Source organism: Pseudorca crassidens, unplaced genomic scaffold, assembly GCF_039906515.1.
Source record: "Pseudorca crassidens isolate mPseCra1 unplaced genomic scaffold, mPseCra1.hap1 Scaffold_63, whole genome shotgun sequence".
NCBI lineage: Eukaryota > Metazoa > Chordata > Mammalia > Artiodactyla > Delphinidae > Pseudorca > Pseudorca crassidens.
In genome coordinates this window covers 950,345-963,133 of record NW_027136315.1, presented here as the reverse complement: position 1 = coordinate 963,133, position 12,789 = coordinate 950,345, and positions in this window count along the sequence as shown.

Here is a 12,789-nt window from a genome sequence, read left to right as displayed (position 1 = left end):
TGCCCCTGTACACACGCTTGATTCTCTTTTGGAGACATAGCAATCCATAGGTTTTAAGATACTTACTAGTCAGGTACATTCTTAGGCGTTTAATATGGGGTGTTGAGTCCATTTCGTTGAGCAAGGAGTAGCTCTTGTCTATTCCATATTTGGCTTAAGGAACTTTATCTGTGCTCATTTCAATCTCTGGTTTTATGCAGCACCCCAACTCACCTTTCCCCTTAAGCAAGCATAAGTTGGTTTTCTAAATTTGAGACCCTGTTCTGTTTTGGAATTCAGTTCCTGTGTAGCCAAGTTTACATTCTGTGTATTACTGATATCTTATGATGTTTCTTTTTCTGTGTGACTTATTTCAGTTAGAATCATCGTACCTGAATCCACTCATTATGCTGCTACGGGCCTGATGACATAGATTTCATTGCTGAGTGATACTGCATTGTACATAAGTACCACAAGTTCTTTATCCATTTTTCACTTTCTGTGATACTGAACTTGTACGGTAAACGAGGTTCTTGTAAACAGAGGCGTCCCAAACTTTGGGGTGGCTGTGTCTTTTTGATTTTAATTTCCCTAAGCTATAGGACCATAAGTGGAAGTGCCCTAGGCTCTGTTGCTTTGTTTTTTAGATGTTTCAGGAAACACCATACACTTCTCCCGAGTGTCTGTTGGCAATTTACATCCCGCCCATCAGCATAACAAGGCTCCCAGTTCTCCATGGCCTGTCCTGCCTTTCTGGATTTTACACTTTTTTCAGATGGCCCTTTTGACCGGGGGGAAGTGAGACTTCATTGTAGTGCAGATTTCCTTTGCAAGCTTGCTTGGTTGGCCAAAAAGGGCGTATGCGTTTTTTCCTGAATATATTCAGGAAAACACGCATACGCCCTTTTTGGCCAAGTGCATCATTGTGGACGTTCTGCCTCTTTTCCTATGCTTTCAATGCAATTCCAGTCTACCTCCTGAAATCGGTTTCCTGCAATTCTGCCCCGCTTTCAAGTCCTCTTGGCAGCCTTACTTCAGTATATTTTTGGACGATAGCTGTCATTTATAACTCTGCAGGTTTGTGAATTACAGTGCCCCTGAGCTCTTTTCTTCAACTCGCTTTCTTGTGAGCTGGCCGCAACACCGCAGGATGGCTTCAGGCCCTAATCTGATTCCGGCACGGCACGCTGAGCCTTTGGTTATTTCCTCTTACTGGTGGAAATGAGAGTTAAATTTGCCCGTCCAGAAACCTCCAGCTAGTCTCTCATTGGTTCTCCCTATTCCTGTTCATCTTCCGCAGAAATTGCAAACTGGGCCAAACAGGAGGTTAAAGGCGCTGACTCTCTAAGTGGGGAGAGTGTTAGTAAAGCGTCTGGAATGTTGCACCCGAGTACCAGGGGAGGAAAACTGAGACATATTTGAACACGTCTCCCGTTCACACGGTTGATCATACTCTGGGTTCCACATGCATGTTTTAGCTGAAGGAAGAATACCTTAAACCTGGAGAGTTGAGACCCGTGGAATGGGTACCAAGCAATATGACTTCAAAGGATCTTCATTTGCTCACCGAACCTCTCCAATCCTATCACTGCTGCGTTTATGCCCCTGTACACATGCTTGATTCTCTTTTGGAGACATAGCAATCCATAGGTTTTAAGATACTTACTAGTCAGGTACATTCTTAGGCGTTTAATATGCGGTGTTGAGTCCATTTCGTTGAGCAAGGAGTAGCTCTTGTCTATTCCATATTTGGCTTAAGGAACTTTATCTGTGCTCATTTCAATCTCTGGTTTTATGCAGCACCCCAACTCACCTTTCCCCTTAAGCAAGCATAAGTTGGTTTTCTAAATTTGAGACCCTGTTCTGTTCTGTAATTCAGTTCCTGTGTAGCCAAGTTTACATTCCATGTATTAGTGATATCTTATGATGTTTCTTTTTCTGTGTGACTTATTTCAGTTAGAATCATCGTACCTGAATCCACTCATTATGCTGCTATGGGCCTGATGACATAGATTTCATTGCTGAGTGATACTGCATTGTACATAAGTACCACAAGTTCTTTATCCATTTTTCACTTTCTGTGATACTGAACTTGTACGGTAAATGAGGTTCTTGTAAACAGAGGCGTCCCAAACTTTGGGGTGGCTGTGTCTTTTTGATTTTAATTTCCCTAAGCTATAGGACCATAAGTGGAAGTTCCCTAGGCTCTGTTGCTTTGTTTTTTAGATGTTTCAGGAAACACCATACACTGCTCCCGAGTGTCTGTTGGCAATTTACATCCCGCCCATCAGCATAACAAGGCTCCCAGTTCTCCATGGCCTGTCCTGCCTTTCTGCATTTTACACTTTTTTCAGATGGCCCTTTTGACCGGGGGGAAGTGAGACTTCATTGTAGTGCAGATTTCCTTTGCAAGCTTGCTTGGTTGGCCAAAAAGGGCGTATGCGTTTTTTCCTGAATATATTCAGGAAAAAACGCATACGCCCTTTTTGGCCAAGTGCATCATTGTGGACGTTCTGCCTCTTTTCCTATGCTTTCAATGCAATTCCAGTCTACCTCCTGAAATCGGTTTCCTGCAATTCTGCCCCGCTTTCAAGTCCTCTTGGCAGCCTTACTTCAGTATATTTTTGGACGATAGCTGTCATTTATAACTCTGCAGGTTTGTGCATTACAGTGCCCCTGAGCTCCTTTCTTCAACTCGCTTTCTTGTGAGCTGGCCGCAACACCGCAGGATGGCTTCAGGCCCTAATCTGGTTCCGGCACGGCACGCTGAGCCTTTGGTTATTTCGTCTTCCTGGTGGGAAATGAGAGTTAAATTTGCCCGTCCAGACACCTCCAGCTAGTCTCTCATTGGTTCTCCCTATTCCTGTTCATCTTCCGCAGAAATTGCAAACTGGGCCAAACAGGAGGTTAAAGGGACTGACTCTCCAAGTCGGGAGAGTGTTAGTAAAGCGTCTGGAATGTTGCACCCGAGTACCAGGGTACGAAAACTGAGACATATTTGAACACGTCTCCCGATCACACGGTTGATCATACTCTAGGTTCCACATGCATGTTTTAGCTGAAGGAAGAATACCTTAAACCTGGGTAGTTGAAACCCGTGGAATGGGTACCATGCAAAATGACTTCAAAGGGTCTTCATTTGCTCACCGAACCTCTCTAATCCTATCACTGCTGCGTTTATGCCCCTGTGCACATGCTTGATTCTCTTTCGGAGACATAGCAATCCATAGGTTTTAAGATACTTACTAGTCAGGTACATTCTTAGGCGTTTAAAATGCGGTGTTGAGTCCATTTCGTTGAGCAAGGAGTAGCTCTTGTCTATTCCATATTTGGCTTAAGGAACTTTATCTGTGCTCATTTCAATCTCTGGTTTTATGCAGCACCGCAACTCACCTTTCCCCTTAAGCAAGCATAAGTTGGTTTTCTAAATTTGAGACCCTGTTCTGTTCTGTAATTCAGTTCCTGTGTAGCCAAGTTTACATTCCGTGTATTACTGATATCTTATGATGTTTCTTTTTCTGTGTGACTTATTTCAGTTAGAATCATCATACCTGAATCCACTCATTGTGCTGCTAAGGGCCTGATGACATAGATTTCATTGCTGAGTGATATTGCTTTGTAAGTAAATACCACAACTTCTTTATCCATTTTTCACTTTCTGCAATGTTGAACTTGTACTGTAAACGAGGTTCTTGTAAACAGAGCCGTTCCATACTTTGGGGTGGCTGTGTCTTTTTGATTTTAATTTCCCTAAGCTATAGGACCATAAGTGGAAGTGCCCTAGGCTCTGTTGCTTTGTTTTTTAGATGTTTCAGGAAACACCATACACTTCTCCCGAGTGTCTGTTGGCAATTTACATCCCGCCCATCAGCATAACAAGGCTCCCAGTTCTCCATGGCCTGTCCTGCCTTTCTGGATTTTACACTTTTTTCAGATGGCCCTTTTGACCGGGGGGAAGTGAGACTTCATTGTAGTGCAGATTTCCTTTGCAAGCTTGCTTGGTTGGCCAAAAAGGGCGTATGCGTTTTTTCCTGAATATATTCAGGAAAAAACGCATACGCCCTTTTTGGCCAAGTGCATCATTGTGGACGTTCTGCCTCTTTTTCTATGCTTTCAATGCAATTCCAGTCTACCTCCTGAAATCGGTTTCCTGCAATTCTGCCCCGCTTTCAAGTCCTCTTGGCAGCCTTACTTCAGTATATTTTTGGACGATAGCTGTCATTTATAACTCAGCAGGTTTGTGAATTACAGTGCCCCTGAGCTCCTTTCTTCAACTCGCTTTCTTGTGAGCTGGCCGCAACACCGCAGGATGGCTTCAGGCCCTAATCTGATTCCGGCACGGCACGCTGAGCCTTTGGTTATTTCCTCTTCCTGGTGGGAAATGAGAGTTAAATTTGCCCGTCCACACACCTCCAGCTAGTCTCTCATTGGTTCTCGCTATTCCTGTTCATCTTGCGCAGAAATTGCAAACTGGGCCAAACAGTAGGTTAAAGGCGCTGACTCTCCAAGTGGGGAGAGTGTTAGTAAAGCGTCTGGAATGTTGCACCCGAGTACCAGGGGAGGAAAACTGAGACATATTTGAACACGTCTCCCGTTCACACGGTTGATCATACTCTGGGTTCCACATGCATGTTTTTGCTGAAGGAAGAATACCTTAAACCTGGAGAGTTGAGACCCGTGGAATGGGTACCATGCAATATGACTTCAAAGGGTCTTCATTTGCTCAGCGAACTGCTCCAATCCTATCACTGCTGCGTTTATGCCCCTGTACACATGCTTGATTCTCTTTTGGAGACATAGCAATCCATAGGTTTTAATATACTTACTAGTCAGGTACATTCTTAGGCGTTTAATATGGGGTGTTGAGTCCATTTCGTTGAGCAAGGAGTAGCTCTTTTCTATTCCATATTTGGCTTAAGGAACTTTATCTGTGCTCATTTCAATCTCTGGTTTTATGCAGCACCCCAACTCACCTTTCCCCTTAAGCAAGCATAAGTTGGTTTTCTAAATTTGAGACCCTGTTCTGTTTTGGAATTCAGTTCCTGTGTAGCCAAGTTTACATTCCGTGTATTACTGATATCTTATGATGTTTCTTTTTCTGTGTGACTTATTTCATTTAGAATCATCGTACCTGAATCCACTCATTATGCTGCTACGGGCCTGATGACATAGATTTCATTGCTGAGTGATACTGCATTGTACATAAGTACCACAAGTTCTTTATCCATTTTTCACTTTCTGTGATACTGAACTTGTACGGTAAACGAGGTTCTTGTAAACAGAGGCGTCCCAAACTTTGGGGTGGCTGTGTCTTTTTGATTTTAATTTCCCTAAGCTATAGGACCATAAGTGGAAGTGCCCTAGGCTCTGTTGCTTTGTTTTTTAGATGTTTCAGGAAACACCATACACTTCTCCCGAGTGTCTGTTGGCAATTTACATCCCGCCCATCAGCATAACAAGGCTCCCAGTTCTCCATGGCCTGTCCTGCCTTTCTGGATTTTACACTTTTTTCAGATGGCCCTTTTGACCGGGGGGAAGTGAGACTTCATTGTAGTGCAGATTTCCTTTGCAAGTTTGCTTGGTTTGCCAAAAAGGGCGTATGCGTTTTTTCCTGAATATATTCAGGAAAAAACGCATACGCCCTTTTTGGCCAAGTGCATCATTGTGGACGTTCTGTCTCTTTTCCTATGCTTTCAATGCTATTCCAGTCTACCTCCTGAAATCGGTTTCCTGCAATTCTGCCCCGCATTCAAGTCCTCTTGGCAGCCTTACTTCAGTATATTTTTGGACGATAGCTGTCATTTATAACTCTGCAGGTTTGTGAATTACAGTGCCCCTGAGCTCCTTTCTTCAACTCGCTTTCTTGTGAGCTGGCCGCAACACCGCAGGATGGCTTCAGGCCCTAATGTGGTTCCGGCACGGCATGCTGAGCCTTTGGTTAATTCCTCTTCCTGGTGGGAAATGAGAGTTAAATTTGCCCGTCCAGACACCTCCAGCTAGTCTCTCATTGGTTCTCCCTATTCCTGTTCATCTTCCGCAGAAATTGCAAACTGGGCCAAACAGGAGGTTAAAGGCGCTGACTCTCCAAGTGGGGAGAGTGTTAGTAAAGCGTCTGGAATGTTGCACCCGAGTACCAGGGGAGGAAAACTGAGACATATTTGAACACGTCTCCCGTTCACACGGTTGATCATACTCTGGGTTCCACATGCATGTTTTAGCTGAAGGAAGAATACCTTAAACCTGGGTAGTTGAGATCCGTGGAATGGGTACCATGCAATATGACTTCAAAGGATCTTCATTTGCTCACCGAACCTCTCCAATCCTATCACTGCTGCGTTTATGCCCCTGTACACACGCTTGATTCTCTTTTGGAGACATAGCAATCCATAGGTTTTAAGATACTTACTAGTCAGGTACATTCTTAGGCGTTTAATATGGGGTGTTGAGTCCATTTCGTTGAGCAAGGAGTAGCTCTTGTCTATTCCATATTTGGCTTAAGGAACTTTATCTGTGCTCATTTCAATCTCTGGTTTTATGCAGCACCCCAACTCACCTTTCCCCTTAAGCAAGCATAAGTTGGTTTTCTAAATTTGAGACCCTGTTCTGTTTTGGAATTCAGTTCCTGTGTAGCCAAGTTTACATTCTGTGTATTACTGATATCTTATGATGTTTCTTTTTCTGTGTGACTTATTTCAGTTAGAATCATCGTACCTGAATCCACTCATTATGCTGCTACGGGCCTGATGACATAGATTTCATTGCTGAGTGATACTGCATTGTACATAAGTACCACAAGTTCTTTATCCATTTTTCACTTTCTGTGATACTGAACTTGTACGGTAAACGAGGTTCTTGTAAACAGAGGCGTCCCAAACTTTGGGGTGGCTGTGTCTTTTTGATTTTAATTTCCCTAAGCTATAGGACCATAAGTGGAAGTGCCCTAGGCTCTGTTGCTTTGTTTTTTAGATGTTTCAGGAAACACCATACACTTCTCCCGAGTGTCTGTTGGCAATTTACATCCCGCCCATCAGCATAACAAGGCTCCCAGTTCTCCATGGCCTGTCCTGCCTTTCTGGATTTTACACTTTTTTCAGATGGCCCTTTTGACCGGGGGGAAGTGAGACTTCATTGTAGTGCAGATTTCCTTTGCAAGTTTGCTTGGTTGGCCAAAAAGGGCGTATGCGTTTTTTCCTGAATATATTCAGGAAAAAACGCATACGCCCTTTTTGGCCAAGTGCATCATTGTGGACGTTCTGTCTCTTTTCCTATGCTTTCAATGCAATTCCAGTCTACCTCCTGAAATCGGTTTCCTGCAATTCTGCCCCGCATTCAAGTCCTCTTGGCAGCCTTACTTCAGTATATTTTTGGACGATAGCTGTCATTTATAACTCTGCAGGTTTGTGAATTACAGTGCCCCTGAGCTCCTTTCTTCAACTCGCTTTCTCGTGAGATGGCCGCAACACCGCAGGATGGCTGCCGGCCATAATCTGGTTCCGGCATGGCTCGCTGAGCCCTTGGTTATTTCCTCTTCCTGGTGGGAAATGAGAGTTAAATTTGCCCGTCCAGACACCTCCAGCTAGTCTCTCATTGGTTCTCGCTATTCCTGTTCATCTTCCGCAGAAATTGCAAACTGGGCCAAACAGGAGGTTAAAGGGACTGACTCTCCAAGTCGGGAGAGTGTTAGTAAAGCGTCTGGAATGTTGCACCCGGGTACCAGGGTACGAAAACTGAGACATATTTGAACACGTCTCCCGATCACACGGTTGATCATACTCTAGGTTCCACATGCATGTTTTAGCTGAAGGAAGAATACCTTAAACCTGGGTAGTTGAAACCCGTGGAATGGGTACCATGCAATATGACTTCAAAGGGTCTTCATTTGCTCACCGAACCTCTCCAATCCTATCACTGCTGCGTTTATGCCCCTGTACACATGCTTGATTCTCTTCCGGAGACATAGCAATCCATAGGTTTTAAGATACTTACTAGTCAGGTACATTCTTAGGCGTTTAATATGCGGTGTTGAGTCCATTTCGTTGAGCAAGGAGTAGCTCTTGTCTATTCCATATTTGGCTTAAGGAACTTTATCTGTGCTCATTTCAATCTCTGGATTCATGCAGCACCCCAAATCACCTTTCCCCTTAAACAAGCATAAGTTGGTTTTCTAAATTTGAGACTCTGTTCTGTTTTGGAATTCAGTTCCTGTGTAGCCAAGTTTACATTCCGTGTATTACTGATATCTTATGATGTTTCTTTTTCTGTGTGACTTATTTCAGTTAGAATCATCGTACCTGAATCCACTCATTATGCTGCTACGAGCCTGATGACATAGATTTCATTGCTGAGTGATACTGCATTGTACGTAAGTACCACAAGTTCTTTATCCATTTTTCACTTTCTGTGATGTTGAACTTGTACGGTAAAGGAGGTTCTTGTAAACAGAGGCGTCCCAAACTTTGGCGTGGCTGTGTCTTTTTGATTTTAATTTCCGTAAGCTATAGGACCATAAGTGGAAGTGCCCTAGGCTCTGTTGCTTTGTTTTTTAGATGTTTCAGGAAACACCATACACTTGTCCCGAGTGTCTGTTGGCAATTTACATCCCGCCCATCAGCATAACAAGGCTCCCAGTTCTCCATGGCCTGTCCTGCCTTTCTGGATTTTACACTTTTTTCAGATGGCCCTTTTGACCGGGGGGAAGTGAGACTTCATTGTAGTGCAGATTTCCTTTGCAAGCTTGCTTGGTTGGCCAAAAAGGGCGTATGCGTTTTTTCCTGAATATATTCAGGAAAAAACGCATACGCCCTTTTTGGCCAAGTGCATCATTGTGGACGTTCTGCCTCTTTTCCTATGCTTTCAATGCAATTCCAGTCTACCTCCTGAAATCGGTTTCCTGCAATTCTGCCCCGCTTTCAAGTCCTCTTGGCAGCCTTACTTCAGTATATTTTTGGACGATAGCTGTCATTTATAACTCTGCAGGTTTGTGAATTACAGTGCCCCTGAGCTCCTTTCTTCAACTCGCTTTCTTGTGACCTGGCCGCAACACCGCAGGATGGCTTCCGGCCCTAATCTCGTTCCGGCACGGCACGCTGAGCCTTTGGTTAATTCCTCTTCCTGGTGGGAAATGAGAGTTAAATTTTCCCGTCCAGACACCTCCAGCTAGTCTCTCATTGGTTCTCGCTATTCCTGTTCATCTTCCGCAGAAATTGCAAACTGGGCCAAACAGGAGGTTAAAGGGACTGACTCTCCAAGTCGGGAGAGTGTTAGTAAAGCGTCTGGAATGTTGCACCCGAGTATCAGCGTACGAAAACTGAGACATATTTGAACATGTCTCCCGATCACACGGTTGATCATACTCTAGGTTCCACATGCATGTTTTAGCTGAAGGAAGAATACCTTAAACCTGGAGAGTTGAAACCCGTGGAATGGGTACCATGCAATATGACTTCAAAGGGTCTTCATTTGCTCACCGAACCTCTCCAATCCTATCACTGCTGCGTTTATGCCCCTGTACACATGCTTGATTCTCTTTCAGAGACATAGCAATCCATAGGTTTTAAGATACTTACTAGTCAGGTACATTCTTAGGCGTTTAATATGGGGTGTTGAATCCATTTCGTTGAGCAAGGAGTAGCTCTTGTCTATTCCATATTTGGCTTAAGGAACTTTATCTGTGCTCATTTCAATCTCTGGTTTTATGCAGCACCCCAACTCACCTTTCCCCTTAAGCAAGCATAAGTTGGTTTTCTAAATTTGAGACCCTGTTTTGTTTTGCAATTCAGTTCCTGTGTAGCCAAGTTTACATTCCGTGTATTACTGATATCTTATGATGTTTCTTTTTCTGTGTGACTTATTTCAGTTAGAATCATCATACCTGAATCCACTCATTATGCTGCTAAGGGCCTGATGACATAGATTTCATTGCTGAGTGATATTGCTTTGTAAGTAAATACCACAACTTCTTTATCCATTTTTCACTTTCTGCGATGTTGAACTTGTACGGTAAACGAGGTTCTTGTAAACAGAGGCGTCCCAAACTTTGGGGTGGCTGTGTCTTTTTGATTTTAATTTCCCTAAGCTATAGGACCATAAGTGGAAGTGCCCTAGGCTCTGTTGCTTTGTTTTTTAGATGTTTCAGGAAACACCATACACTTCTCCCGAGTGTCTGTTGGCAATTTACATCCCGCCCATCAGCATAACAAGGCTCCCAGTTCTCCATGGCCTGTCCTGCCTTTCTGGATTTTACACTTTTTTCAGATGGCCCTTTTGACCGGGGGGAAGTGAGACTTCATTGTAGTGCAGATTTCCTTTGCAAGCTTGCTTGGTTGGCCAAAAAGGGCGTATGCGTTTTTTCCTGAATATATTCAGGAAAAAACGCATACGCCCTTTTAGGCCAAGTGCATCATTGTGGACGTTCTGCCTCTTTTCCTATGCTTTCAATGCAATTCCAGTCTACCTCCTGAAATCAGTTTCCTGCAATTCTGCCCCGCTTTCAAGTCCTCTTGGCAGCCTTACTTCAGTATATTTTTGGACGATAGCTGTCATTTATAACTCTGCAGGTTTGTGAATTACAGTGCCCCTGAGCTCCTTTCTTCAACTCGCTTTCTTTTGACCTGGCCGCAACACCGCAGGATGGCTTCAGGCCCTAATCTGGTTCCGGCACGGCACGCTGAGCCTTTGGTTATTTCCTCTTCCTGGTGGGAAATGAGAGTTAAATTTGCCCGTCCAGACACCTCCAGCTAGTCTCTCATTGGTTCTCCCTATTCCTGTTCATCTTCCGCAGAAATTGCAAACTGGGCCAAACAGGAGGTTAAAGGCGCTGACTCTCCAAGTGGGGAGAGTGTTAGTAAAGCGTCTGGAATGTTGCACCCGAGTACCAGGGGAGGAAAACTGAGACATATTTGAACACGTCTCCCGTTCACACGGTTGATCATACTCTGGGTTCCACATGCATGTTTTAGCTGAAGGAAGAATACCTTAAACCTGGAGAGTTGAGACCCGTGGAATGGGTACCATGCAATATGACTTCAAAGGGTCTTCATTTGCTCACCGAACCTCTCCAATCCTATCACTGCTGCATTTATGCCCCTGTACACACGCTTGATTCTCTTTTGGAGACATAGCAATCCATAGGTTTTAAGATACTTACTAGTCAGGTACATTCTTAGGCATTTAATATGGTGTGTAGAGTCCATTTCATTGAGCAAGGAGTAGCTCTTGTCTATTCCATATTTGGCTTAAGGAACTTTATCTGTGCTCATTTCAATCTCTGGTTTTATGCACCACCCCAACTCACCTTTCCCCTTAAGCAAGAATAAGTTGGTTTTCTAAATTTGAGACCCTGTTCTGTTCTGTAATTCAGTTCCTGTGTAGCCAAGTTTACATTCCGTGTATTACTGATATCTTATGATGTTTCTTTTTCTGTGTGACTTATTTCAGTTAGAGTCATCGTACCTGAATCCATTCATTATGCTGCTACGGGCCTGATGACATAGATTTCATTGCTGAGTGATACTGCATTGTATGTAAGTACCACAAGTTCTTTATCCATTTTTCACTTTCTGTGATACTGAACTTGTATGGTAAACGAGGTTCTTGTAAACAGAGGCGTCCCAAATTTTGGGGTGGCTGTGTCTTTTTGATTTTAATTTCCCTAAGCTATAGGACCATAAGTAGAAGTGCCCTAGGCTCTGTTGCTTTGTTTTTTAGATGTTTCAGGAAACACCATACACTTCTCCGGAGTGTCTGTTGGCAATTTACATCCCTCCCATCAGCATAACAATGCTCCCAGTTCTCCATGGCCTGTCCTGCCTTTCTGGATTTTACACTTTTTTCAGATGGTCCTTTTGACCGGGGGGAAGTGAGACTTCATTGTAGTGCAGATTTCGTTTGCAAGCTTGCTTGGTTGGCCAAAAAGGGCGTATGCGTTTTTTCCTGAATATATTCAGGAAAAAACGCATACGCCCTTTATGGCCAAGTGCATCATTGTGGACGTTCTTCCTCTTTTCCTATGCTTTCAATGCAATTCCAGTCTACCTCCTGAAATTGGTTTCCTGCAATTCTGCCCCGCTTTCAAGTCCTCTTGGCAGCCTTACTTCAGTATATTTTTGGACGATAGCTGTCATTTATAACTCTGCAGGTTTGTGAATTACAGTGCCCCTGAGCTCCTTTCTTCAACTCGCTTTCTTTTGAGCTGGCCGCAACACCGCAGGATGGCTTCAGGCCCTAATCTGGTTCCGGCACGGCACGCTGAGCCTTTGGTTAATTCCTCTTCCTGGTGGGCAATGAGAGTTAAATTTGCCCGTCCAGACACCTCCAGCTAGTCTCTCATTGGTTCTCGCTATTCCTGTTCATCTTCCGCAGAAATTGCAAACTGGGCCAAACAGGAGGTTAAAGGGACTGACTCTCCAAGTCGGGAGAGTGTTAGTAAAGCGTCTGGAATGTTGCACCCGAGTACCGGGGTACAAAAACTGAGACATATTTGAACACGTCTCCCGATCACACGGTTGATCATACTCTGGGTTCCACATGCATGTTTTAGCTGAAGGAAGAATACCTTAAACCTGGAGAGTTGAGACCCGTGGAATGGGTACCATGCAATATGACTTCAAAGGGTCTTCATTTGCTCACCGAACCTCTCCAATCCTATCACTGCTGCGTTTATGCCCCTGTACACATGCTTGATTCTCTTTTGGAGACATAGCATTCCATAGGTTTTAAGATACTTACTAGTCAGGTACATTCTTAGGCGTTTAATATGCTGTGTTGAGTCCATTTCGTTGAGCAAGGAGTAGCTCTTGTCTATTCCATATT